This window comes from Grus americana, chromosome 13, assembly GCF_028858705.1.
Source record: "Grus americana isolate bGruAme1 chromosome 13, bGruAme1.mat, whole genome shotgun sequence".
In the NCBI taxonomy this organism is placed as follows: Eukaryota; Metazoa; Chordata; class Aves; order Gruiformes; family Gruidae; genus Grus; species Grus americana.
In genome coordinates this window covers 15,692,184-15,720,000 of record NC_072864.1, presented here as the reverse complement: position 1 = coordinate 15,720,000, position 27,817 = coordinate 15,692,184, and the positions used below count along the sequence as shown (strand labels likewise).

Sequence of the window (27,817 nt, the reverse complement as noted above, 5' to 3'; positions counted from 1 at the left end):
AAATGTCAATAGGTGAGTGCACATTGATTTCGGTTAGTCACAGTGATATTTGAGCCCCTTTGGGGGCTCTGTCTGGGGAAGTATTTTACAAGAAAGATAATATAACAGAAAATTACTGGAGCTGCACAGGTCTCTGGTGGATTTCTTAGGGGCCTGCTAAGTTTCTCTAGAATCAACAAATGCTTTATTAATCTAAATTTGCGGTTTTGTTCCTGCCTCTCTTCAGACGGTTCGGGCTTGCTGGAGGAGACTCGGCGGGAGCGGGGCAGCCGGCAGGAGAGCTTGGCCCGACCGGGGGGGCGGCGGGGAGGCCAGGGGTGGCCACGGGCCCCCTCCTCGCCCAGCCGAGGCCTGCGGCAGCAGATAACGCGGGGGACGGAGGGGGTCCCTGACAGCTGTGCGGGGCCGGCGCTGACTGGGAGCGCCTGATAAGGGCCCCGCGTGGGAGCCAGCCGCCAGCGCCGCACCGCCAGCGCGCTGCGGGGCCGTGGCGACTGGCAAAGAAAGTTAAACACAACTGGTCCGGGGGCGGGAGGGAGGGCTGCGCTAGAAGATAATGGTAATTGATTGAATCAAAGTCGCAGAGCAGCCTTGTTTTTCCTCGCAATTAATTTTTTTTCTAATTTTCAGACCGAAGTATCCGAAGAGCTCAGGTTGCACCGAGCATATGCTGCACTAAAAGATAATAAGCACATGCCCTCTTCAGCTTTTTGGGGGAAATTCAGGCCAAGAAAAGGCACAATTAAATAAAACGCACTCCCCTTAAAGTTACAAGCGCGCGGCTCTGAGCTCAGCAGAGCGTGCTTTTAAGGACAAGTAAAATCAATGACTCTGTCAGGTCGCCGGGCTGTGTGCTTGCTGGCTACCAGGGACAAGAAGTCAATTTTGCCCACAAAGCCAGCGGATAGTGACACTGGAGAGGGGATCGTCTGGGGACTCCGGTGCGCGGTGTACACGCGCTGGGCGTTTCTGCAGCTCTTTTTCCTCTCCTGCTCCCCACCGCAACCTCGTACCCCGTAGCACAAGATGCGTGTAGAGGAAAACAGAGATTTGTGCCATTGGTATTTTAAATCAATTACTTTCCAGGTTTATTTTAGCCAGTTCTGATCTTTTTTACTAGCAATCTGTCAGCAAGAATTTTTTTCCCACTTTTTAAGGGGATTCCCTCAATATAGTGTTTGGGAGCAGTAGCAGTTTGTGTGCTTTAAGTAAAGCCGTTTATACTTTCTAGTCTTTGGCAATTGTATCTACAAGCAGTAAAATCTTATGTCAGCACAGCATGTAGAGTGCAGGATACCTAATAACTAGTAAACCATTTAAAAAAGTCTTCTGCTTGATCAGACGTGGTGCTCAACATATAGTGCTGTAGCCTGCCTAGCAGGTAATTAGTACTGAGGGGGGAAAAACCTCCCCTGTGGACCATGACACCATAGACCTAAACTGGCATTTTTTCACGTTAGATTTTTCTTTCTCTAGTGGAGGGCATTTCTTTACCTCTTTTAAAAATCATTCTCTAAGAGTTAACAGATGGTATTGAGGGTATTGTATGTCTTAAATGAACCTTGTAAGCGCTAACAGTGTATTCTTCTTCCCATATAGACACTGTGTAGGGTGGGCATGGAAGCAGTATTGTAGTGCCAGAGAACTAGAAATCAAACGTTGGGTAGGGAAAAAAAAAACCCTAACCTGGGAAATAAATATTAACCAGGGATTTCTGCAACCCACTTTTGCTGTAATTTTGTTGGTTCCCATCCTGGAACAAGTGCATATGTGGATGTGCTGGTGAAATGAATGGGCCTTACTGAGGTAAGACACTGTGGTTTATTTTATCATGAAGAGGCTGGGTTTTTCACTGGAGCTTTGTCACGTTTTCCCCAGCGCAGCAACAGAAGATTTCTTTGTGGATGGGGTGAAGTTCATGGGATTTTTCTCAACTACTGAAATGGTGAAGCATTTGCTGGCTGTTTGGGCAGGAGAAGAAGGGTATCCTAAAACCCTGAGCGTTGTGGCTGTGAATCACAGCTGATATCCTAACAAACAGGCTAATGGGTCTCCTCTGCCGAAAGAGCTGATAGTCTGCCTTGTCATGACCATTGGTTATGAAAGGGGCAAGTCAGCCGTGAAGAAAGATGACTTTCTTGAAGGCACCATGTAAAAACTTAGGCCTAATGCCAACACAATCATTGCAGATCAACTTAGGCAGGGACATGGTTCAGATTAGAGGGTCCTTGTGTGGAAAGATTTTTTGCTTTCTCCTTGTAGGCTTGAGAGCCTACTGGGTTACTGCTGCTGACCTCCCATCCTTGATGTTCCAGGTTCCAGTATAATTAAACCCACAAATTCGTTGAGGTCTGGTCTCTTTGGCTACTGTGAGATGACTGACAGAGTACACTGGCCTTCTCTGCCTTAAAGACAACTGAGAAACTGTTTCTGGGCAGTCAGATGTCTTACTAGAGCAGTGTTCCAGAGCACCCATTTCATCCTCCTCTGGCCTTTCCAAGTCTGACCAGCACTCTTAGCCTGTTGGCCTCAGAAGTGCTGACAGCAGGAGGCAGAGCTGTGGCCACTGACGCTGAGCAGCCTCCGAGCCACCAGCTCTGCCTGGGAGGAGCGTAGGGAAGGGACAAAATCTGCTGCTTCTAGAAACAGATTTTAAAAATGCCTGCTGTGCTAAGGGGTAATGCTGAATTTTGGGCTGTGGGTCAGTCTGTAGGACACTGAGAGACGGCAGTTGCAGGCAGCTGGAGTAGCAGGCCTCTCGCGAACAAACTCCTGAAATAATAGGGGGCAGGTTTAAACTTAAAACCGAAACAAAAAGCCCCGGCCGGCTGTGCAGTCCCAGGTCAAGGCGCAGTGGTGACTGTGGGTTTTCCTGTGCCACCTCACCTCCAGTGTGGGCGCTGGGTGTGTGAGGCACAGTGTTGCGCGACAGCCTGCACGCAGCCACAGCAGAGCCGCAACGGCAGGACAGTCACGCTGTGCTACCCACGCTGAGGTGGGATCTGTTCTCCTGACCCATGCATTTCTGTGGGGTGGAGGGGGGGCAGGGAGCCGCAGTGGGTGGGTGGTGTGGGGAAGGGGGTGGTGGGGGCGCAGGCCCAACCCTGAGGGAAGAGGCCTTGCGGAGAGCGAGGCGCAGGTGGCGGGTATGTGGTGGCCGTGGCAGGAAGCAGGGAGGGTCTGTGTGGAGGGCACAGCAGGCGATGGTACATCTGAGGAGGGAGGAAGGCTGTGGCCACCGGGGCAGCTGGCAGATACTGGGGTGAGCACTGGTGCGAGGCAGTGGTGGGGGATGCTCCTGTGTCCACACTGCGCCATGGGGCCTGTGCTCGAGGTGATTGTAGGCAGCCTGCCCGCCACCGGGCTTGCATGCCTGGGCTGGAGCTGCCAGAGGCAGAAGGTTTCGCTCCCCTCAGGAAGCAGCAGGCAGCACCTGCTCTCTGCTGTGTTTTCATCCTTCCTGTAAACAGGGCGATTTTCATCGGTTGGGCTGGAGACAGAGGGGGAATTACACTGACTAACTTAAAGCATGTGTCCTGGGCAGCCTGAACAGCCCTCCTGAGGGGTTACTCCTCCCCAGCACCCCGGGGGAACGCAGGGCCAACTTCATGTGTTCGACTTGTGCACACATGGAGTGTCCACAAAGCAATGAGGTTATCCCTCCCTGCTGCTCCGGCTGTGCCCTGGGGCTGTGGCAGGCATCTTTCCTGAAGTCCCCTGAAGCAGGAGCAAGCTGTTGCCCACAGGTCACCACTGAAAAGCATTTTAAGTAGGGACATCAGTGTGGCACCTTTCTCTTTTGAGCTTTGAGTGGAGCATCAGCTGGTCAACAAAATCTTCAGGTTTGTTTAAAAAATTACTTTTATCTGGATTCTCATTTCTTTGCCTTTCCCAGACCGAGCTCAAAAGGCACACTATTGGGTAGGATAGTGGATAAAGGAGGATTTCTCCCTCAGAACAGACGGCTGTATGTTAAAGAAACCTTAAAGAAGAGAGTAGTTCACTGGAAAACAGACTTGTGTACTTGTTTTGCCACATCCTAGCTTTTAAATGGACAGCAAGAGATAAAGAACATACTAGGGAAAAGCTGGGTGAATTCCTGTAGCAGCAAAGGTAGGAGAGTAGCAGCTGCTTGGGAGGTGGCAGTGGATGGAGGTGAAATGTCAGCATGGGAGGGAGCAGAAAAGGGAAGAATGGAGAGGGAAACGCCACCAAAATGATTTCTGTCCCTCTTGTAAGAACTTGGGACATTTATGAGTGAAACAACTCCTGATTTTCCTGGGACATTTCCTTTTCCCTGCTTTGTTACAGGCCTGTGTGGCCTTGCAGCCCAGGTCTCCTTCCATTCCTGGGTGTGGGTTGTGCATATTACCAGACAAAAGTGTCACTAAGGTATAGCATGGTCTTCAGGTGAATACTCTGAAATTAGGGTTGGTTTTGCCGTATAATTCGCAGAGTTTCGCTCAAGTCACAGCCAGAACATTATAGCTGCCCTGGAGAATAAGGAGGAAATTCACCAGGTTATTTTAAGCTGGTGCTGTGGAAGCATGCAGGAATATATCCAAGTTAAACTCAAAGGGAAATGGTCAGATTGGTTACAGATTTCACCAGGTTTATAGTTGCATTAGGAACCTCACATTAGTCTTTAAAAATGTTTTAAAATTGAAAAACTTAAAGGTTTTGAGCAAAATTGTTATGCAAAAAGTATCAGTATGAGTATGTATCTCATATCCAGTATGAGAGGGCAAGTTCAGTAAGGCATCGGTTAATTTATGTTTGAGATAGCCATGTGTACATAAATACGGTATTCTAGCAGTGTCTATAACAACTAAGAAGCATCAGAGTTATGCTTTGTCTTTTAGTTGTATGCAAGTGTGCAGGAGAGTTGTGAAGTTGTTCTTTTGATTCCATTAGGGCCGGGTTGAAGGAGTTTTGACTGAGCAATTGTGCCTTTCTGAAGGATGTAATATTTAATTTTAATTTCCTAATCTCGGAATATGCATTAAAGTCACCTAGATCTTCTTGTAATTTTGAAAGTTGTTTGTTTGTTTGTTTTTTGCCTGGATCTTCATTATGTTGGGAACAGTCTTTCAATTGATTACCAAGCATTGACTCTCTCTTTTATATTGCTTTTATAGCCCCACATTGTCGTTGGTCTTGGATTCGCAGAGCTGGTAGACAAAGCAGTTGGCAAGAACTTCAGGGAGGAATATACTTATATGCTCTGACCACGGAGATAGCAGAAAAATAGAGGAGAAGACGGAAAGAGGGTGAGCATGGTCTTTAAATCAGGGAGGCTGATGGATGAATGCCAGAGAAATGTTAGAATAACAGGACTAGAGATAGGGGCAGAGCATGTGAGATGGGATGGTAACTGGCAAGAGGAAGATGAGAAATGTCAAAACAGCGTGGGAAGGGAAGAAGGGGAAAAGATACCTGATAAGAGGTAGAGTGGGTCCAGAAGCAGCAACTAAGTAGTGAAACATAAAGGCTAAGATTGCTGACTCAGGAGAAGAAATGAGAAGTGTAAGACAAAACGAGTAACTTCAGCAGATAATAGTATCTTCCACAGTTAAAAAATCAGATACTTAGTAGAAGGAAGAAATACATCTACTTTATTTAATTTTCTGTGCTTTTCGCCAGGCAGTTCTATCAACCACTTTTCTAACATCAATGGCTGCCTCACTACCTCCCTGAGACATTGTCATAGAAATGGACTCAGGAAGCAAATATCCTGCTTCTGGGAAGCATGGCAAGGTAGTATCTTCTCTGCCCAGTGATAGATGGACTTCCAGGAGCTAGTCTGTTGGAGTAGTTTTTCTTGTAAAGTATCCTCAAAAAAAAAATAAAAAAAATTACATTTTCTCCAGTATGCCCTGTGACTTTCTTGTCAAAAACATTAAAATAATTTTGAGGAACAGTTTATATAGAGGTGACCGCCATACATCCCTTCCAGACTGAATTATTCTGTGATTGATCACAAAAAAGAAATCTGTAGCAGGATGTGGAGTTTGAGTTTTGTTTCTGGTGCAGTTTGAAGGGGCTTTATGAGCAGTGCTGTGTTCTAGCAAAGTTAAATGGGAATTAACCAGGTGATTGACTTCCGCAGTCAAAATCAGAATTCCACAATCCCAAAAGCAAATGTTGCTTGAGTTCCCTGGGTAAATAACTCGATTAGCTGTGCAAGATGCTCTTCTCTTGAGTTAAAGTCAGAGACCACTTTAGGACTTCCCTCCCTTTGCAGCGATACCCATGGGTTTCCAGAAAGTGAGACAGGAAAAGGCACACATGCTCCTAGTGACAGCAGCTTGAGCTCATTAGTTTTGATTTTTAGATAGGTTTAGATAGGTCTCAACAGCCTGCTTTCATATTATAGCCTTTCCAGACTACTTATCAAGGGGAAGAGCGTGCTTTCCATTCATGCTCAGCCTTCTTCAGTTATGTATGACGTTGAGATCAGAGCCCAGACAAAGCACACCACTGCCTGGGCAGCCCCAGCATCTACTGTCAAAGATGCAAAGCAAAGACACAAAGTGGAGGTAGCTCTCCCATGCAGATCTTTACTCCGTCCCATGAATGAGCATGTAGGTATTTTTCTGATGAGATAAAAAAATATGAGTCTCATTCTGTACCATCCCTATTAGTTTGCTCTCCAATTAATTCTGTCTTGTTAATTCATCTTAGAGTGTTTTGGAAGATTACTCGGCATCTATCAGTGCATTTTGTGGGACAGTGTATGGAAAGGACAGAACGTTGCTGAAGAGCCTTTTCTGTATTATTTCCCCCACTACAATTCCCTACTCAGTGCTGAGGTTTTAAGAGGCTTTGAGTGAGCTGGTTGAGCCTCCTTTTGAACCCATCATGGGTTTTTCTTTGTATTTATTTCCTTTAAAGTTTATTTCCTTCCTTATGGCAGCCACCTTTTGCCAAATGAGTAAGGCACTCCAGTTCTTCCTGTCTTTTGCCCCATTTACCACCTTCCAAAAAGATTGCGGCCGCTGTATGACTGCATCTCAGATTTTCCCCAGAGTGATCTCTGATTTCTTTTCAATCAGTTCATTTAATTGACCGTGTTTATTTCCCTAGCCCTTGTGGCTCCCTGAGTGCAGCTATTCGTCAGAAGCTGGATGTTAAGCATCCTTTTCATGTTTTACCTGGAGACTTTCTTAAACCATCTCATCTGTTCTTAGCATTTGGGGCTAAGCCCAAAAGGGAAGCTCTCTCAATCAAAAGGCTATCTAAATGGATAATGTGATACTTTGAGACCTGTAACAAGGAGGCAAATGTCCCAGTCCCACTGCTCCCGTGCTTATCCCACCAGAGCTACGGTAGCTTTGAAGGCTTGCTTGGGCAAGGTTCCCAACGTGGATGTTTGCAAGACAGCTAACTGGAACTTGGTACACGTACCTAGCATGCTGCTTAGATGTTGAGCCTAGGCATGATGCCCACTTTGGAAAGCAGCTTTGTAGTCTATATTTGCTTAATTTAGTCCTCAGCTGTCCTCCTGAGAATGACTGTTCACTGCGTGTTAGTGTCCAAGAGCAGGAAACGATGGAGGCGACTTTCATCAGAAAGAAGAAGAAGTAACTTGGCACTCACTGGAGTTTGGAGGCTAAATTGCCTCTTAAAACATCATCCTCACTTCTTGTCTAGGGAGTTTCCAAGCTGTAAATAGGATGGGGAAGAAGGATGCCTTTGTATCCTGTGTTCCCCTTTTCTAGATGTTGTCTTGGTGACATTAGCTGCCTTCTTCAAAGTCTGTAAAATTCTGTTTGAATGCTTTCATGCTGTAGTTTGGCATACAGCATAAATCTGAGCAAACGGACCTGAGACAGGAATATGTTTTTTCTCTTCAGCGACTTCTGTCTGTGTCCACTGCTAGCGTCTACATTAGCAAATAAAATTTCTTGGAAACATCCTGGAGCTATTCATTTCCAAATTCTTTTTAAAAGTGACAAAGCACTACTAATTCCTAGAAAGTTTGGTCAGCTTCTTGCACGTGAATTTTTAAATCATTGTCTTCTTATTTCCTTATGCCATTTATCTTTATACTTTCTTTTAAAAATAAACATAAGAGTAATTAGGGAGAGACGCACCACATTTGAAACATAAGTAGAAGGAAGTAAATGCTATGATGTGTCGGTCCAATCATTGGTCAAATATCCGAATTTTAATCTTGATGGCTGAGCTAAATAAAAAGAGATCCTGTTAAATAACATTCCCTTAATGATTCATGAAAGGTAAACTTGAGCGTTTTACTTCATTGCAATACTACAGCTACTTTAATTTTTTATTTTTAAACCTGCAGCCAGCATGCTGGAGTAAGTTACTTGCAGTGTATTTTTAAAGTCCATATTGAAATATTAGCCATAACTGTCTGCTGTGTATAAAAAAAAAGGGGGGGGGGGATATGTTTGAAGTTTAATCATGCTTCTACTTACGCTCAGTCCCAGAGCAATCCTTTTTTCTGCTGCTGAGCTCAAACAGCTAGTAGCCAGGTTTGATCTGCTGCCCCACGGAGCAGTGCCCTATGTGAATTTGAAGTTTTCTCAACCCGGGAGGCCTGCAAATAAAGACTAGCCTCAGGTAGCCAGATCTCTCCTTCCCAAAGCAGCTCCTGGGGCGCTGCCTGGAGCAGTCCTCCTGAAATTGTTTCAGGCAATTGCTGTAGACTATCTCCACTACTGCCCCTCTTACCCCTCCTTCCCTCTCCTCCTCCTGGCATAAGGGAGGAGTTTTGGAGTCCAGGAGTCCTATTTGACTTTAATAAAATGAAAAAAAAAAAAAATGAAAAGCAGAGCAGTTTGTAGGGAACTGGCACAGACTGTGGAAACAGGAGCCACAGCAAGACAAAACCCAGTGGCCTTCAAAACTTTTTTCCCTTCTTTTTCACCACATGACTTGGAGGATGTGGACAGTAATTAAAGGACCCCCTAGCTCCTCATTTTCTGTGCCTGGTCCTTTGATCTGGTTCGTGTCGGGTAGCTATTTTCATTGTTCCTGTCTTTTCTTTTATTCTCACCCAGCCCCTTTGATGTGAGCAATGATGATCTTTAATTCCAAAATAGGAGATGGGCAGGATAGCAGTACTGGCCTTACATAATGCATCTTTCACATCTTATTTTTAAACTTGAGCATAATAGGTGTAAGTTGGAGCCTGGGGAGCATTAACCCCTTCCACACAGGGGAACTGCCGAGGAGGTTAGGAGCCTATCACTTTTGGTAGTGTCAGTCAGGGTAATCTTCTGTAGATGCCTACAGATGCATTTGCAAAAAAGATTATTATTATTATTATTATTATTATTATTATTATTATTATCCTGCAAATATGATGGATCTCTAAATATAATCTGGAGGGAGTTTGTCCTAATTGTTCCCATGTGGGAAAAATGTGCTGAGAAAGAACAGTAAAGCTAATGCAGTTATTCTGACTGGCTTCACTTGGCAGCACAGTGGGAGTGAAGCATACTGTTTATTAGTGTATGTTAATAAACTATAAGGGACAAGCTGCGGGTGGCAGTTTATAAACTGTTAGCTCAGGTAGGATAGATGACAATATGGAGGTTATTAGTAACATTAGCTGGAGGGAAGGACTGGAGGTTCTTATTGTTGTCTTGAAATCATAGAAGCCTGTTAAGTCTCCGTGTGCTGCATCTCCATCACAGGACGTGCAAAGAGAGTGGCTGCACTCAGTCCCACTCAGCCAAGGAGGGTGGCACCCGTGGCACCCCTGCCCTGGGCCATTGTGGTTGGAGCACCCTCGTGCCAGGCCATCTGAGGTGGCACATGCAGGAACCTCCCTGCCACGCCATCTGGGGGGCACCCCCTGCCACACTGTCTGGGGTGCCACATGCAGCACCCCTCTGCCATGCTTTTTGGGGTGGCATGCATGGCACCCTGTGCCACACCACGCAGCGTGGGGTGGCCCCCGTGGCACCCTGCCACAGCCCCAGGGAGACAGGTGGTGCTGGCAGAACCCTGTCCCCAGGGTGGCCGTGGGGAGGGCAGCAGCCCGGGGGGAGGCCGCCGTGCCGGGGGGCTGCCCTGGGGAGGTGCCGCATTAGCACAGTCCCCATCTGCCTTGGCGGCGCCTCCTCCCTCCGGGCCCCAGCGACAATGGCTCTGCTTCTGCTGCCTGTGCCCTGCCCAAGCGGGACTGGTGACATTTGCAAGGTTCAGTCGTCACAGCACATTTTGCTCAGGAAGTACGCCTGTAATTGTAAATAGGTAGCCCCGCATTTTCAAACATCAGGACTCGAGGCACCTGCACCCAGTTTAACTCTGCCTTTTATTTTAGCAGGATTTGTGTCTAGCTGGAAATTCAGAAAATTAGAGGTCTGCTGCTCAGCCACTTAAACATTAATGTTTGAACATTTTCACTATTTTCCATGTTCAGAAGCAGATCTAAATGGGCACAAATTAAAAAAAAAACCAAAAAACCACAACACAAAAAACCCCTCAAAACAAAACATTGTCTCTGTTTTCCTGGGAGAATTAACTTGAGACAAAATACAACAAATTGTCAATAAGAAATAACAAAGAAGCAGTGAGGATAGCAAAGGCTAAGTGTGGCAATGAACAGAGGATAATATGCAGCTTGATGTGTCTGATTATGTTTTAGTTTAATGCCTGCCTTTATTTTCATTCACAAAATATATATGCACACACACCTCTATGTCTGAAACAATTTTAGATGTGGATTTATAACCTCATGACACCAGCTTTTTAGGGACATAAAATGTGTCTTATGTTTGTGTAGTTCTTAAAATAACAGCTGTTTATTAGATAACTTTCAGGGAGATTCTTATTATACGTTATGGTCCTGCACCAGCAAAGTACTTCAGCAGATGCCTGACTTCAGCACGTGACTGGACACGTAGGCTTTGCAGCCTGCACTTGCTTAAACCTGGGCCCATGCTTTGCTGAATAGGGGCCAAGACCAGATGTAGTGAATACCTATAATTAACTTTGCTAAATGGCTTACAATATGCCACTTGTTTCCATGTGTTTTTAAATTTCCCACTTGATTATCATTTGGGCTGAACTTCTGTGTGTTTGTCCTTGTCTGCAGATCTCCCTCTTTCTTTTTTCTTCTTAATTCAATTGGTTCCCTCAGAATATTTCTGAGTTAGGAGTGAAGGAGGAAAAAATACTTCCCAGTTCTTCCAGTACAGTTCATCTTTAACACCAGCAGGTTTTTTTTTAGCTGTAGTGCTCCAAGGAAATAAAGGAAGGAAAGGTTGTAGAGAGAAATAATGTTTTACTGGAGCAGCTTCTAGAGTTGGAAAAAGTAGACGCGCTTCTGAGATCTGGCAAAGGGATGTGGAACCTGTAATCTTGTCCACTTTTTCCAACTGTATCAGCTAATCTCATAATAAAAGCTTATAGGGCGATGTAATTTCTTTTTTTAGACAGAGCAAAACAAACATTGAAATTGGAAAGGGGAAAATTGGCACCAACACATTCCTCAATGAGTACTAGAGCCTTTTCTTGAGTTGGAAAGGAAAGAAAAAAATTCCTCTTTCTAAAACAACCCTGTTTTAAGGGCTCGAGCATGCCCAGATAGCCCCTAGTTAGGTTTCAGCAGTCTAATGAAGCCTGCCTTTTTTGTGATTTCACCGCACATACTCCCTGCCTGCCTTGATTGGCAGCTGGGTAGCAGACCTCTGCAGCTGTGACAATTTGCCTGAGGGAGACTGTAAGTGTCTCATTGAAACTTGCATTGTAAAATCCTCCAAAATGCCTCCCATAATATTAGGCACAGGAGAAAAACACAGGTGTGAAAAACTTTCACAGATCCCACGAGTTCAATGTCTCTTGGCAGCTTTGGTGGATTCGGTGTTATAATATAAATTTTAAACTTGCATTTACGAAAAAGAATTTCTTCCGTCTCTGTCACAAGGAGAAGTGGTGAAAACCGGCGGTGCTTGCACCGCGCTCACTTTTGCCAGCATGATGAGGACTGGTTATCCACCAGTGAAGCCTGTCTACCTGCCGTGACTCGGCGGCAGATTCCAGTGCGGAGAGGACACAGGTGTCCCCGCTGCTGAGGCATTTCGCTGGCACAGCAGTGTTTTAGGAGCTTGTATTTTCCGAATGAAGGCACAGTCTCATACTGTCCAAAAATGAGCACTCAGTGATTGATTCTGCTTCTGCTGGAGGAGGGATTTGAAAACCTAAGTCTCAATGAAATCAACCTTCCTATATGTATGTAAGATTTTTTCATTTTCTCCTCTTCCACTGGTTAAGTAGCTTAACGTAGTACTCATTAGCACTAGCACATATGTGAGATACAGCATTACCAGCATTACTGGGAGATGAATCTCAGCTTCTGACTGCCTGATCCTTTTGCTGGTGTGTTTGTTCCTAACTGTGTGCCTGTGTGTTACAGCAACTTCACTTCTTACATTTGCCATAAATGAATCTTGATATGATGGCAGCCTTAAGATCTGGCACTTGAACAATCTCAGTAGGGTCAACACAATATTCAGGAATTAAAGTTCAGAAGAAATGCGAGCAGCTAAATTTAGACTTAAGAAATGCGCCTGATTTAAGTGAGCTATGGGTATGCTGATACATGGAAGTTTCCCTGAGAGCCAGCCAGGCTTTATTTGTTGCTTAAAGGGAGGAGATTTTAGTTAAGTTGGAACATTTGATTTGCTTGCTTGAGTTGTTTTTGATTAGTGACTGAGTGCAAGGTTAAGCTTTAATAACATACTCATTGTAATAAAATCATGTTGGTGAGTGATACATGTGGCTAAAAAGATTTAGATACACTAGTCTGTTAAACAAATATAATTTGGAAATGCTCTGGAAATGAATATAAAATAAGAACTAAAGAGAAATTTAATTTTTTTTTTAACTCTTTCTAGTGCTAAGATTTTTGTGACGAGTCTGTCTTATTCTGGGTTAACAAGGCAACATGGCTGAAGCCTTGATAAAAGAGAAACTGTTTTGAATTTAGTAACAAAAAGTGTTAATGCATCACTGAGTTTCTGTTACAGTGAACTAGTGACAGACCCAGTGACTAGTTAAAGCTGAAAATAACAAGCATTATTTGGCCTTGTCAAATCTCAAATTAAAATGAGATTCAAAAGTTTCTTGAGAGAGACTCCTGGTACTCTTTACCTTCTCTCTTGAACTACAAACTTTGGTCAGTTCAAGACAGATCAGTGATGTTGCTGTAATATGTAGATTTCGTGACTTGATAGTTGCAGTAGGGCTGAGGTTGTTTTAGTTCCAGATTTTTATCACAGTTTTCTGTTCTCAGTGCTTTCCGCAGACTGTCCTAAGAGCCACAGAACTTGTGCTGATGTATAGTGATTTAATGTACTGTAAGCTACACAAGAGGGCTCAGTATCACGGATTTGTAAGGCTTTTGTTTAAATCTTTTTAGTGGTGTCAATTGAGAAGTTGAACTCAAAGTTCCGTTGAACGTTAGTGGTATCAGTTGAAAGCTCAGCTTGAAATACTCGCTCGTCAAGGCTGTTTCATTTCACAGTAACATTTTAAACAAACTTTGCAGAGCAGTTCAGTATTATGTTTCTTATTTCACAGATGGGGAAACTGAGGCATAAAGCTATTGAGTTCCTTACCTCTCTAATGTACTCAGGAGAGCATTAGCAGAACACGGAGCCTCCATATAGTGCTGCCAGTGTGTTATTGACTGTTGTGTACCACTCTTTGTCTTGCAGGGGAGTTTAGTTTGTCAAAGGGAGGGGTTTTTTGTCTCTTCAGTGAAGAATTGAAATGGCAAAGCTTGGGAAAACCATTGTTGTCTTTTTTATGGCAGTGAATGCATTGTCATGTTCCTCTACTTACCAAATAAGTAAATAAAACTGTAAAGGAAACGGTAGTTTTGGAAAAAAAAAAAAAAAAAACCAACCACAAAACAACCCTGTAGTCTACAGCATCTGTTTTCTACTGTATTTTTTTCTCTGATCTCTTTTTATAATTTACATCCAAAACATTAAGTGACAGAATTTGGCAGAATCAGATCTATACAGTAGAGCTTAATGGTCATGTAGCAGGGAATAAATAAAGCCCCTCAAGCCTGCTTAGTTCTCACACATGCACGTGAGCAGGGGTTGGGGGACGGAGTGTTGTATTTTTCTTGGAAAAGGACCTTTTCAGTTTCTCCTAGTCTGGCACCTGGAGGTCCAGCTGTGCTAGCTTGAGGCTGTGTGTAGTCTCATGCATGGGAAAGATGATGGACAGATCACTGTACAAGTTGAAACGTTTCACGTCTCTACAGGCAATATGTATAGCTATATTTGCGAATAGTGGCAGTGCAAAATTGGAGGTGGAATAACTCTTCAAACAATGGTTTGCCAATAGTGCTACAGTCTGTACTGGTTTCTGCTGTGATTTGCGGAGAGGACCAGCAGTGCTTGGATTTTCCAGCTTTGCTTGCTAGTGCTACACCAGCTATGGAGCTGTTGGGCCTGCCGTCATTGCTTCCTGTCTCCATGAGCTGCCTGTAAATTATTTTCCCTGGGCTGAGCTCTGCACTTGGCCTGGAAATGTGTCACTCTGGTTATGTTTGGCTTGGTCCTCTGCTAATTTATACCAGTTCTACTTCAGTGTATTTCCATTGGCTTAATTCAATGGCAGTATTCCTAATTTACTTGGGTGTGAGTATTGGGTTCATTACTTCTAACAGTTTAGTTTCTTGATTTATTTTTGTTCTTCAGTCACACAAATGCCAAGGTTAATTTGCTCTTAAACACTTGATTTCCTAGGACATAAAAGTGGCTCCATATTTAAAGAAGAAAATAGAGAACAGTTTTATTCTGCAAAGTGGTCTAGGTTGGGAGGTGGTGAGTTTTCTTTGTTTTGATTGCAGAACTTTGAAACTAGTAGCATTTGAGAATATTTAAGAACTAGGAGATTTAATTTTGCATTCACTGGTACTCTCATGTCTTCTGGATTCTTGAGCTGTGGATCGGGAGCCCATATAGCATGGCATGTACTTGGCCAAAAATCTTTGCAGTACCTTTAATAACAAATGATTTATAATGGAGAACTTCTCACAGCACAGGAGAACTCAGAGATATATGCTGTGGTTTAACAAAGATGCTATGTCTCCACAGTGTACATTAGTCAGTGAGTTAAACAAGCATCAACATTAAAACAGACATTATCCCCTGCAGTGTATTTTCTTAGCGCTTTGTCCATTACAGCTCTCAAATGATGAGGTTTCTAGTCCTTCCCGTTGGAAACAGCTCTTTTCTAATGCTTATTGCGGATGTCTTCCTGGTGTCTAGCATAAAATTTTGTTTTCTGATCTCCTCCTGCCCTTCCTAACGTTCTTGGTGGAATGCGGTGAGGATGTTTACCATACATGAACCCCTTGTAAGCAGTTCCCACACCCTCCTTAACTGTTCTTTAACAAAGATACATATAATTAGACCTTTTAACCTTTTCTCATAAATCAGTCCATCCAGCCCATTAATCACTTCTGTTGCTCTCTTCTGAATTCTCTCCAATTTGTCATCATCCTGTGGTGGGGGACAGCTCGGTGACCGTGGCCCTGCGTGGAGGTTCAGTACCAGCCCATTGCACCCGGGGACAGGTTTTATTTATGTTGTCCCTCTTTCCCTTTGCTTCACTCCCAGTCAGAATATATCTCCTACCCACTCTGCATAATCACATCTTTAAAACATTTATGGAGATAATTTGCAGTCTCCTGGACCCTCTATCATTCTCTGATGTCGAGTTAGCAGAGGTTGAAAGGGAATAGGACTGAACGTGACACACTTGGCTCCCCTACCTCCCTTCCTTCCTTCCCCTGCTCCCCACCCCAAAATAAACAACCTAACTCTTCATTTGGTGCATATGGTCATACTGAATGTGAGGGAAGAGGTAGCATTAGAGTGGAAAAAAGACACTGAAAATATAATTGCCTAATTGTGAATCCTAAGTAGTGCAGGCAGCAGGGGCAGCCCTGACTGGAAGAAATCAGAGGGTCACTAATTCACACTGCCAACATCCTAATTAGCTGTGCAAATGTAATGTTTATATTGTTGGGGATGGATTACAATATCCATTGTAGAATGGAAAGAAATAAATGAATTGTGTCAGTGGAGCTGTGTAGAAAACACTCCTGCCGCCCCATTAAACCATGAGAAGTAGCTTAGCTACTAAAAAAAGTTTGTTTTCAGGCTGATGCGCAAGTCTAATTGGGTTTCCAAAGAAAGGAACATGTTTTAATTATTAATTAGAAATCAGAGGAGTAAAAGAGTGGAAATCTGCTTCAGCTGGAGCTTTTGCTCAATGCTGGATTTCTCCTTAATAAGCTGAAACATTCCAGGCCTGCCTTAGTTAGCGGTTGGGTGCAGTGGCTTTACTCGGGGGGTAGACATCTTAATGCTCATGTAATTATCATGTAATTATTTTGTAATGTGGGATCAAAATTTTGCATAGATGGCATTCTTTCACTAAACTTGAAAAATAAAAAAAAGTTGTGTTCATTAATGCAGTGATTCAGTCATTTTGGTTTAAGAAGCAGGGTTCCCTCATCCCCCTCCCTCTCTAACACACAAATATTTTGAAACCGGTGACTTCAAGATAAATAGAATTATTGTGTTTAGATTTTGTTGAATATTTATCAGATTTCTTGTTGGTAATACTGCCTTTCAACAGAAGTGTCAAGTGAGTTGCAATTATCATCGAAGCTGATAGGTACAAATAAGTGATGATTGTGTCTGATAACTCAGGGCACGAAGGTTTGTAAAGGGGGATTTTTGTGGAAGTTGCTTTCTCTCTGAATTTCCCCCCCTTGCCGTTGAACTTCTGGAATCAGTTGTTAAAGACTGATAGACTTTGTCAGAAGATGTTAAGTGGATTATGGCCCATCATAATAAATACTCCTGATGGAGTGACAGGGTATTTTCTAATGAACAGAGTGTGGAGCTGCCTCTTTGGACTTGTGCTTTCTAATGTCAAGCAATACGCTTGAGCAGAGTTACACTCCTGTTTACAACTGCAGACAGCTTGTCTGTACAGATGAAAATGTTATTGGGCGAGTGCCGTAGCTCTTACTTTTGAAAATTACTGACAGCCTGGATCCAAGCTGAATCACAGGTTAAACCTGAGAAATTATAGAACATACTGAGAGCCGCTGGCTCTTGAGTTGCCAGATGTTTGTAGATGCATGTACGTCTTAAGGGGAACTGCCCGTTAAATGCCTCAGCTTTAATAGGAGAAGGGGACGGGAAAGAAGAGCGCTATGACTCCATATGGCTCCCTCAGTGCAGCAGTAAATCCTTGTGTTAGTGGGGTGCAACTGTGAGGAAGTACAGAGCTGTCTCTTGATGTTGCTGTTTCATACTAAAAAAACCCATGGACAAGATGGGGAGGATATAGCTAATGTGAAATGGATGGCTTCCTTCGGGGTTATGGCTTGCATTAGCTTGTAGATGAGGCATTATGATAAACAAAATGTCTGACTTAACAGAACAACTGTTAAGAAAATTTCAATTGGCCTTTTTTCATGTGTCTGCTGAAGTTATGTTTGAAAATGTTTGGTTTGGATTCATGAAAGAAGTTAAATATCCTTACTGTGGGCCATTGAGCACCTGTTTCTGCCCATGAGACTCAATATATCTTTTTCCAAAACCTTGTTTTAAGAAGTCCATGGGAAAAGATAGTTTCTTAGTTTTTCTTTATCAAATAGCTGCACTGTAGTGTCCTACCCCTTCTCTATAGTTTATTTACATGCTGCTTAGACATGAAGGATTTGACAAAGATAGATAGCAATATCAAGAAGGGATACAATGACTTGTTCTGCTCCCAAGAGCTAATTCTGCTGGTGTGGATTGTAAAGTGGCCCTGGTCCCCTCTCCCTACTTAAAAGCAAAGTTTTCCCTATTATCAAAAAGGAAACCACCTTCATGACTTGTATTGTCCCAGCAGAAGTCAGGGTAAGCTTCATACTGTAACAGAAGTAACAAGCAATTAAGAGTAACAAGCAATTGTAATTAAAAAATCAAACAAAACCCTTCATTTTCAAGGGACCATGTGTTGGTAAAGGTGTTCCCCAGTTGAACCATATGGATGGGTGGAATGTGGAACCTCCTACACATACTCACGTTGGGAAGAGGCTGTAATAATTTGTGACTTGACATATTATTGCCATGTTTCCTTTTGATCATGCCAGATATCCACAAGGCTCTGTCACATTCTTGTAGGAGAACGAACGTGGGTCTCTGCAAACCAAGTATCTTCCATTCAGAGTTCAAAACCAAGTGGGTCCTTGGTTAAAAAAAGGTCAACTTCTAACAGACATGTTCGTTGCCTTGGTCAGATGATAGAGTTGATGATCCTGACCCTTCCCCTCCCTTGCTGGAAGTTGGAAAATAGTTACGAGTACCACTTTGAAGGCTGTTTTGCAGAGTGCCTGACAAATGCTTCATGTCAAAACATTCATCTTTTCCATCTGTGGGCAAAGAAAGAGCTGAACTCACTTAGGTGTTCATTGGTCACACTAAGACGGCTAAACACACTGTCTGTTCAGAAAGTCTGGACTTCTGCTTTGATTTGAAGTATTGAATTAGTCCTTGTATTTTATGGAGGCTGCTTTATATTTTGTGAAAAAGGAAGCACAGATGAAGGATGCTGAGATGTATGAGAAATCATGGATAGTCTTTAATTAACTTCAGCAGCTTCATGGAGACCTTGCAACAGGATTTTAGCCTGAGATTAGTACAAGAATATATACTGATACATTAGAAAGGGACATCACAAGGCCTCATGTGTGAGTGTATGGGTCTGTGCGATGGGACCACTGACACTTTGACTTCTCCAAAGGTCTTGAATATATGCTTTCCTGTGGAGCTTCTTGGCACAGCTTTATGGAAGAGCAGGTCATCTTCAACAGAGTAGTAAAAACACTTCAGATCACTGGCTGCTCTGTGGCACCACTGATACTGCTTGCCTCATCTATCTCAACTGCTGAAATAATCCCTCTGACCAGGTTTTGAAAGCAGCTTCTCTGTGACATCCTTAGCCAGGCCACGAGCCTGGTGTGAACAGCACTGTTTAGCCAAAGGCACTGTTTTCAGCTTGGTAGTTTCTTCATCCACAACAACTTCAGAAAGCTCATGTATTGTATGGGAGAGGATGCAATTAGCAGCAGTGGTATGTGCCTAGCACTGCCGTGTGATTTGCAGAAGTACTTGAGAGATGCCTGAAGGGTGTTTATGTTCATGTTGCCATTTTCAGTAATCAACTCTTATTGATTTTTCCAAGAAATCAAAGTTTTTTTTATAGGAAAAAAGTACGGAGGTTTCTCTTTCATTGATGGATTTTTGATATCTAAAAATTGCAGCAACTTAGAAGCCTTCTTGCTTTTTGGCCCTCAATGCTTCAGCACGCATAGAAACCTGTCTTTGAATCAGTCTGGGTAGTATTTCATGTGGTGAGGTACTCTTTTTCTTTCTAAGCTATCTTGCTGCTTCCTTCTTCCATGAAAAAGCCCACCCATCTCAGTCACCCGTCAGCACAGGTGATCCCCGACACATCCAAGATAACATGCTTATCTAACTAGCGTGCAGGCAGCAGTGACTTGAGAGCTTCATGATGGTAACCAGAGCATCCAGTTTGGGAATTCAGTAATATACTGTTTGCAAGTCCTTGCATTTCACATTACCAGTAGAAATGTTTTTAATGGAATACATACTCTCATGCAAGCAATAAATTCAGGTCCACAAACTCATAGGTACAGATTTAGGTATTGCTTAGTCTTTCTAATTTTGGGGAGGCTTTTGCAGTCTGCTACACTGTGGTGGGTTAACTTTGTCTGGCTGCCAGATGCCCACCCAGCTGCTCTCTCAGTCCCCCTCCTCAACAGGACAGGCAGAGAAAATAAGATGAAAAAGCTCATGAGTCAAGATAAAGACAGGGAGATTGCTTAACAATTACTGTCATGGGCAAAACAGACTTGACTTGGTGAAAATTAATTTTAATTTATGCCACAGGAGGTCTGGGAAATGGGGGGCTTGTGGTCAGTCCAGTGATGGTCAGTCAGTGGTGGGTCTGTTGCGGAGCCGGCTGCATCCAGCACAGGGCAGCCCCTGACCTCTTCTCACAGAAGCGCCCCCCCTGCAGCCCCCCCACTACCAAAGCCTGGACATGTACACCCCATACATATACACATTTCCATCCTGTGCTGTGCTGCGTGAGCCCCAACCAGCCTGACCCCTGGCCTCCAAGCAGATGTCTCCAACTTTTCTTGCCTGCTGTCAGGGTAAGTAGGTGATGGGCTCTCACCCGAATGTTGATTCTGAGCCCAGCTTGTGGAGGCCCCCTTTGATGTTTTATTTTGGCTTCTTGCCAGGGGGTCCAATTTTTAAAGCACTGGGATAATGATCAGATTATTATTATTATCCCTGCTTCAGAATTCACTGGTCTGCAGACATTGTGTTTCCTGTGCTCTTGCTGGGTAGCTAGTTAGCAAAATGTCCCTGAGAAGGACATGCCACCAGATGCAAGATTCTGCAATGCTGGGAGGAATAACACGTGGACTGCAGAAAGTTGTCTGACTGTTTGTATGTCAATGTCACAAACCGTGGCTCATTCTTCACTGCTTTCCTAAGTTAGCCACCCCAGAGCACCATTTGGAAACAAGTACAATGCACTTGGTGGGTCAAGAAAAGTCTTCCTTGCTTTTGTTCTGGATACCTGGTAATGTATGTTAGTATGGCAGAGTGTGGGGCCATCTGTGCAGTGTAGTAAAACTCAGTCTAGAATTAATACCTGCCTGGAGTTTTCTATGTACTTAGGTAGGAAATTCAGCTTTATCAATCATTCTAAGTATTTGTGCTTAAGAATAAGTAAGTACCATTCAGATTTATGGACTGTCCAATTTATTAATCTGAGCAAAAAGAAGACAAAAAAATACATCTGATCCATTGAATATCCCATCTTTTGGCAGATCAGGAAGATGAAAAAAAGTACTGAACACTTGCCTGGAATAGAAATCTTCAAATATGATCATTTGATGTAGAAATAAGCTGGCAAAGCAACAAAGGTTGCCTATATTTAACATTTGTAGCATTTTATTGCTAGATACAGTGGTTAACTCAGATGTCAAAAAATAAGACACTTTGCACAAAAGCTGGTTTTTATTCATTTTGTGACACTCTTCCTAATGCTACCCAAACCAGCATGTGTTTGTCTAATGGCCCTTCTGTATCTCCCTTTTTATATCTCTGTAGCTGTTTGGAATTTGGAAATTCCTGATTACCCTGTGTACTGTAACATTTTGAAACTATGCTGGAGTGTAAGTGTATTTTGATGTCCCTGTTTGCCTTAAATGGCAGAAACACTGAATATAAAATAGAATCTATCAGCAGTTTGCTGACTTAAAAGATGGCATTTATTATGACGCAGAAAGAGTTAATCCTAGACTTTTAGCTCTGAGCTTAGTTTATTGAGCTTCTGGATACACGTGTTAATTTTCTCAGATGAGGGATAATGGATGTCACTTGAGAAAACAATACTGATTTGGGTTCTTTCATAGTTTGTGGGTTTATATCCCACATGGTATAGAAGCAGGCTCTGGGAGATTGCCTGAAATATGCCTGGCCTCTCAGCTGCACTAAAAATAATTCCTGCTTCCCGTATTTCTAGAAGTAATTCTGAGATGCTGCAAACCTTATCAGCTCCTTGTTTAGGAAAAAGATTTCACTTCAGCTTTCAAATAGCAATAAGGGAATGGTCTTTAGGGGTGACTGTATTTCTAAAACATTCCTTTGTAAGAATGTACGTGTGTTTTGGGGTTTTTTGTTTTGTTTCATAGCTTTTGGTATGAAGTGTTCTTAGTTGGGTGACCTTCTTTCTTTGAGAGCAGCAGCAGTTCACATTGGATTTTGGCAAAATGGGTTTGATAGTCCTTGCTTTACTAAGCACTAGCACCTAGATGACAGTAATTCACCCTCTAATACCCCCACAAAACCTATTTATACAGAGCTTGACATGATTTGCAGTCTCCGTAAAGGAGGAACATAGGATTTAAGCAGTGCCTAGAATTAATTTTTTGACCTCCATTTCAGTTATTGGTTGAAGTATTAGGCTCTTCAGACAACTGAGCTGTTCTTGCTATAATCCAGCACTTAGCACCTTATAACAGAGTCGCACTATCAATTCTGTGGCATTCATGCGTCTCCCTCATAACAAGAAGGGGGAAAAATTGCAAGGGAAATTGATGCCCAGCATCAGAGAGTTTAAAGCTGCCAGTAAAATTGATCTTAGTAGTGATAACAGTCCAATTTAAGACAACACAATCACAACCTTTTTATTAATATTGGCTTACCATCATCCATTTTAACTGTAACATGTTGCCAGTGAATGCCAACAAGCATCTCGAAGTCAGAGTACATGTTTGAGGTTTGTGATCAGCAACACATACCAATTCAGAGGCATTATTTTATTTATTTGTTTCCAGAGACGGAAAAAAATGCTGGCAACTATTAGTTTTGAGAGATTTTTTTTTTCCTCACACCTATTTTAGGGAAATGTGTGAATGGAAAATTTTGTTTTCATGAATTCAGATAACATCTGCATTAATATGGTATATCGTAAGGATCATTAATGTTCAGAGTATATTATCAGGTGTTCTCTAATGCACTTTTGATGAGCTTTAATGATGCTTGCTGTAGTGTTTTTTCATCTTTTCTCTCCCTCCCCTTTTTTTTTCTGCTTGATTGTAATAATGACTTAACCCAGGTGGTAGACTCTATCCAGAAAGTGCCCAAGGGAAATATTATTCCCTAGTACCAGCAAACATCACAGATAGTCATTGAGTTCACTATGGTAGTCTCCCCAGGAGAGAAGATCTTGGCTCTCCCCTTGGGTGTCTGGACCTGCGCCTCATTTGCAGTCTAATAATTTGGCTTTGGGAGGACATGGAGAAATGGCAGAAAGAAACAAAATGAAAAACGTAAGTGGAGGGGAAGGAGAGAAGCCAGTAATGCATGGTAACTTTTAAAATTACTGATTTCTGTTAGACAATAACTTGTCGTAGAGTAAGATCCTGGAAAGTGTTTGGATCATTTGGAGATGATTAGTAAGGAGCACCATGTAGTTCAAAATGACAAGGCTAAGTATGTGCAAGGATAGAGATTTTTCTCTTTGGATATCTTGGGTTAGAGTTTGGTTGTGATTCATGCTACAAAGTACTTCCAGTTTTTGGAAATAACTGATATTTGTCCTTGGTATTTGTCTTTTATAGCTCTCTTAATCTGCACTGTCAGTCAGGAGACTTATTTTAAAAGCCATAGTTTCATGGTCCTTTTCATGCCATCCAATTGCACAGAAAAGCAAACTTTAAAGTAAGCATCACAGATATATTGTAGCTTCATTGAGCAGAGATGCCGTATAAAAGAGCAAAAATGAAAATACAGGCAATGGTGAAAGAAAAACATTACAAATACCTTCAGCTGAGCAAGTTCTTTGTAGTAGTGAGTTTGCAGAGTGTCAGGTATCGCTCACTGTGTGCCATTAAGATTTACTGGCAGTAGCCAGCGTCTGCACCACAAGCAAGGGTAAATCATATTGGTTGTTTAAAAGATGGTCTCTTGTAAGTTTACCCAGGTTTACAAGCACATGGGAAGAAGGAGGTTCTTTGTTTTCTGATTTTTTCCAAATCTCTGCTTAATTGTTCATAGAAGAATTCGAAAGTGAAGTACCCAGGAAGAAAATTATGCTGTTAGGTTGCTTTTGGCCACACTATATTGAAAGCTATACTTTGCAAATGTAATCTGTAACAGCGAATGGTGTACAAAGGGAAAGGAGTCGTGTTGTTGCACACAATGTTTCCCATTTTCTGCACAAAAGCCCGTTTAAATCATTTTGTGCCCTGCCCTTTTTAATGCCCTTTCCCAGGCAGCAGTTGAATGCGTGCCCCCGTTGCCCCAGAGCTGGGTACGTGGTGTGGGGAGTCGTTTTGCAGCAAAGGGCGCTGCTAGTGGGGAGACTTGAGCACAGCTTCCCTATGAGTGGCCGTTTTGTCCAAGCCAGATTTTCTTTGAGATTGTTTCTACTTTCTGAAAGCACTTTGCACCATTTCTTAATCTGCCCACATCTGCCCCTTTTGGGCTGCAGCAGCCCCTTAATCTTCTCCACGGATGGGGCAAGACTGGAAAGACACAGTGCAAGTCTCCTAAAATGGAAATGAAAAACCTAAGTGATATCTGGCCTGAAACTGTTTTAGATTCCTCTTGGAAAAATGAGGCTTTTTAGTGGTCTTACTTCTGGGAGCATGGTTTCTCTCCCCAGTGAGATGCATTTTGTGTCAGCTGTTTCTATATTAAAAAAAGTTTCCTGAAATAACCGCTCTTGGCTTGTCAGCATCTGGCAGTCCTCTCCTCCTGAAGCAGGCAACACCGAAGTCCTGCGCGAGCACGAAGGACCTCACCCCATCTCGCCCCCATGGAGAGGGGATGCCCGGCCCAGCTGGGGTCACAAGTGGGGCAGCCCAAATGGATTGCACTGCGGTTGCTTCTGACGTGCCTGGCCCATGTGCGCACACCCCGATTAAATTTCTCTTCTTGTCAGTCCATTAAACCTCCCAAAGTGATTTGTTCTCCCCAGAGAATCAAGGGAGAGGGGGTGGAAAGGTAAAAAGAGAAAGAAGGAGGAAAATAAAGAAAGGCTGGCGGGAGGAGAGGGTGAACCAAAAATGATTAAAACAGAGCTGCTGAATCCAATAGCCAAGTATTACATTATAGACTCCCAGTTTGGATATAAACAAAATGTTTCCTTAGAGCAGAACCACATCCAAAACTTAGAAAAATTGTTTTCCAGAGCTGAAACAGCCGCACTCTATCCTGCCTCGGGAGTGGGAGAAGACAGCTTACCCCTTGCACCCCTCTCCTTACCTCCCCAGCCCTCTCTGCACACCCGTGCACACGTCAGCCCTTGGTTTGCACTGCCAGCATCCGGTGGGACGATTTTGAGGGGCTGTTTATGTTTCATAGTTGGATGCCTGGGTGATTTCTGCTGCCCGGGGCAGACAGCTGGCTGTCCTGGCTCCTGCAGAAATTGCGCTTCTTGCTGCTGCTGAGTCCTCCCCTTCCTCGGGCCAGGCCCGTGGGCACTGCCATGGCCTCTGTGGCTGGAACAGCCCGGCCCCTCACATAGGCACGGGCACCTCTGCTGTGCTGCCCTGGCCTCAGCTGCCAGCCGCCATCTATCCAACTCTTGGGCCAATTTCTGTCGTCTTCTCCTAGCACTGTGTTGGCTTTCCATGCATCTCGATGGCCCTGATTTACTGTTACCTAGTGTGACGAGCCAGCTGTGTTGATATATTTTTCGACATTGCTTAATTTTGTGGGTTTTGCAGGTTGGTGGTGTGTCTCATGCGGTGCTGTGTGACAGTGACCATTCTGCAGCAGCTTCCCCTAACATCCCTTCAAAGGGGCAAGAAGGTACAGGGCAGGGCAAGGCTGGGTCTCTTGGTGGGCTTCAGGTCAATCAGGTTCTTGGTTTTGAGGGGTTCACATCTCTTAAAATATCATTCAGCTAAATGAAAAGCATTTTCTATCGAAACAAAAACCCCCGTACCAAAAGAGCATGAATGTTGTCACCAAAGTTAATAAAAGTAAGGAAATTAATACTTATAGTTGACCTCCAATACCTAGGCACAGTGGGGTGTAGCAAGGAAGTAGTTAGAAAGGCACCATGGTGAGCCTTAGCAGTGAATTACCTTATTTTTATTAACTTTCTGACAACCTCAGTGAATTTCCTTTCTTTTTATGAAGTGATTAAAAAAGCTAATCAGATCATGTAATTAAAATACATAATTACACAATCTCAGAGTTTTTCATAATTACTGTACATGGTAAATATTGTTACCTGATAACACTTTGTGCAAAAAATTTTGACAGGAATTTGTGTAGGATGGTTAGGAGGTGTCTGCTTTCCGGTGTTTGCAACGGAAGCTTCTCTAACGACATAAGATAGATAGTAAAATGTTTTAAAATGGAAATATGGCAAAACTCTAAAATAATGACTTAGTTGTCTTTTTTAAATGCTTTTGTACGTATCAGGCAGCTGGTATGTGTTGACACATGGTGTGTTTCTGTGCATTTGTAATGGCTCTTGCCTTTGTGCTCACACCTCTGCTTTGTATTTTGTTAGGCACCACCCACTGGAAAACGGGTGTTTTAATACAAAGCAACACCGTAAGAAAAAAATCAGATCAGATCCAGTATCTTAATTCCAGCCAAAGAACTGAATTAAGATGGAATCACTCTTTTAAGTCTGTGTACAGTGACTTCAGGGTAGACATGATGTTGCAGCCTTCGTGATGTCAGGTAGCCAGGAGGTCTGGGGCTATGGTTATATTCATAGGAAATCCAAAGATACAAGGTATGATAATTCTAAATAATTGGAAAATTGATTAAAAAAAAAAAAGTTAAAAAAAATTTTTTTTGATGTGTCTTTAACAATCAACTCCTAGGAATCCAGGACCCCAGCCTCTAAGGTGAATCATCTGAAGTCCTACACTTACTGCTGTATGTCAGTCCAATATTTACTACTCAGAAGATTAGTTTTATACTCAGATGCTCCATGACTGAGGTGGAGTTTCCATTTTTCAACAGAATATGTTGAACTCCTATCTTAACTACACACACATAATTTGGTCTTGATGGGGAGCCAAGGTTGGTACTTCCATAACTCTTGGTACTCGTACTTCCATGTGCTAAACTGAGTATGAGATGGGGGAAGTGGAATTCAGTTTCATAAGTAATTCCGGCTGACAGTGTGAGGAGCAGTTACTGAATTTTCCTTCAAACTATTAATTTTTCCGTTTTTGTTTGTTTTTGCAAGGGTGAGATGGACTAAAGATCCTATTTCAGACACCAGTCTAGGTTATCTGTGGCCAGAAAATTTGTTTTATTCTGAAAATTTTTGCCTTATTGGCCAGAACTAAAATAAATAATAGCAAAGCCTTGACCAAAAAAAAAAAAAAAAAGTGAATTGTATCTAGGGTATCTTGTTCTGTCACTCTCCTACGGGAGACACCAGAGTTGCCCAGTCTGTGGTTCTGTCTGGGCAGGGAGCTTCAGATCTGGGTCTGGGAAAGGGGCATGAGAAAACCAAATGGATTCCAGGGAGGGGGCAAGAGATTTTTGGTATTTAGGGATATTTAGGATGGTAGGGGTTTTGTAAGTGAAGCTGATCTGAGCTTTAAACCTCTTTGTGTTGTTTACGAAAACAATAATTTTTCATTTCCCCCCAAGATTTAAATTGCCCACTCAGTTATGACAACATTTCTTCTTTTAGACAGCCAGTGTGTGAGCTTATGGAGCTTAAAGTCACTATTTTGCCTCTTTATGACAGTAGAGATGGGATGCAGTCTCATCCAGGTATCTGCCAGTTGCATTTCAGTTGTAGGTTTTTGGTAACTCCTCTGTGCCACACTGTACATGAGGTTTCTGGGCATGTGAGACACCCCACACCAGAGATCTAGGTGCAGGTACAAAACCTTTTCACATCTGGAGAAAACAACTAAAAAATTATTTACCTGAGGTGGGGAGGGGGCACGTGTTTCCAGCCATTACTTGACTGGAGATGGTTTCTTTAACACGTCTGGTTCTGGAGGTACACGTGTGCCTATCAAACCTCTGATGCCTGATTTTCCCTGAGAGTTTTTTTTGTTTGTGTTGGGGTTTTTTTGTTCTTTTGTGTTTTGCTATTACTGTTTTGGGTTTTTGACCATTTTTTCCTCTGCAGGAAACATGCCCCCACCTCAAACACCCACCTCCAGTTTCCACCCACTTTTTAATTTAGCAGACTCCTCTACAAAAAG

At 43.0% G+C, this 27,817-nt stretch overlaps 1 protein-coding gene across 7 annotated transcripts in view; it reads left to right on the top strand.

The window, feature by feature from the left end:
- Positions 1–27,817, top strand: part of ZNF423 (zinc finger protein 423) — a 235,642-nt gene that overhangs the window by 95,364 nt on the left and 112,461 nt on the right. Inside the window, exon 1 of one of the 7 annotated variants that reach the window (XM_054841012.1) lies at positions 2,865–2,995. The exons of 4 other annotated variants lie outside the window; for them this stretch is intronic. The gene's annotated coding sequence lies outside the window, so the exon portion shown is untranslated. Of the gene's footprint in view, positions 1–2,864; positions 2,996–5,180; positions 5,271–12,113; positions 12,208–27,817 lie in introns of those variants that run through there. 2 more of the 7 variants (XM_054841010.1, XM_054841013.1) reach the window with 2 other exon arrangements.